Raw genomic sequence first — 1,355 nt, forward strand, 5'->3', positions numbered from 1 at the left:
TCACCAGAATATAAGTGTTTGAGTATGATGGTGGGAAAGGTCCCATGAAGTCAATATCCCATACATCAAACAACTCAATCTCCAAGATTCCTTGTTGAGGCATGGCATAACTGTTAGGCAGATTGCCAGATCTTTGGCAACTGTCACAATTAAGTACAAATGCTCGGGAATCTTTATAGAGAGTAGGCCAGTATAAGCCACATTGGAGGACTCTTGTGGTTGTTCGCTCACTTCCAAAATGTCCTCCATACTGTGATCCATGACAGTGCCATAGAATCTTCTGCGCTTCTTCCTTAGGCACACATCTACGGATTACTCCGTCTGCACATCTCTTGAAGAGATATGGTTCATCCCAAAGATAGTACTTTGCATCTGTGATCAATTTCTTTTATTGCAGCCTACTGTACTCTTTGGGTATGAATCTCACTGCCTTGTAGTTTGCAATATCTGCAAACCATGGCACTTCCTGGATGGCAAAGAGTTGTTCATCCGGAAAAATTTCAGAGATCTCAGTGAGAGGGAGGGACGCCCCTTCTACTGGTTCTATTCGGGACAGGTGATCTGCTACTTGGTTTTCTGTCCCTTTTCTGTCTCTTATTTCTATATCAAACTCTTGCAGAAGCAACACCCATCTTATAAGTCTGGGTTTTGAATCCTGCTTCGTGAGTAGATATTTAAGAGCAGCATGATTAGTGTACACAATCACTTTTGATCCTACTAAATAGGATCTGAATTTGTCAATGGCGTAAACCACTGCAAGTAACTCTTTTTCTGTGGTTGTGTAGTTCTTCTGTGCGTCATTTAGAACACGGCTGGCATAGTAAATGACATGCAGAAGCTTGTCATGCTTTTGTCCCAACACTGCACCAATGGCATGGTCACTGGCATCACACATTAATTCAAATGGTAATGTCCAGTCTGGTGCAGAGATGATTGGTGCTGTGACCAACTTAGTTTTCAGAGTCTCAAATGCCTGCAGACACTCTTTATCAAAGATAAATGACGTGTCAGCAGCTAGCAGGTTGCTCAGAGGTTTGGCGATTTTTGAAAAATCCTTTATAAACCTCCTATAGAATCCTGCATGCCCCAGAAAGCTTCTGATTGCCTTAACATTGGCAGGTGGTAGTAAGTTTTCAATTACCTCTACCTTAGCTTGATCCACCTCTATTCCCTTGTTCGAGATTTTGTGCCCAAGGAAAATTCCTTCAGTCACCATGAAGTGACATTTTTCCCAGTTTAAAACCAGGTTAGTCTCTTGGCATCTTTTCAGAATAAGTGCTAAATGGTTAAGGCAGGAGCTGAATGAGTCTCCAAATACTGAAAAGTCATCCATGAAGACTTCCAGAAATTTTTCC

The sequence above is a fragment of the Arachis duranensis genome, unplaced genomic scaffold, assembly GCF_000817695.3.
Source record: "Arachis duranensis cultivar V14167 unplaced genomic scaffold, aradu.V14167.gnm2.J7QH unplaced_Scaffold_92831, whole genome shotgun sequence".
NCBI classification, from domain to species: Eukaryota; Viridiplantae; Streptophyta; class Magnoliopsida; order Fabales; family Fabaceae; genus Arachis; species Arachis duranensis.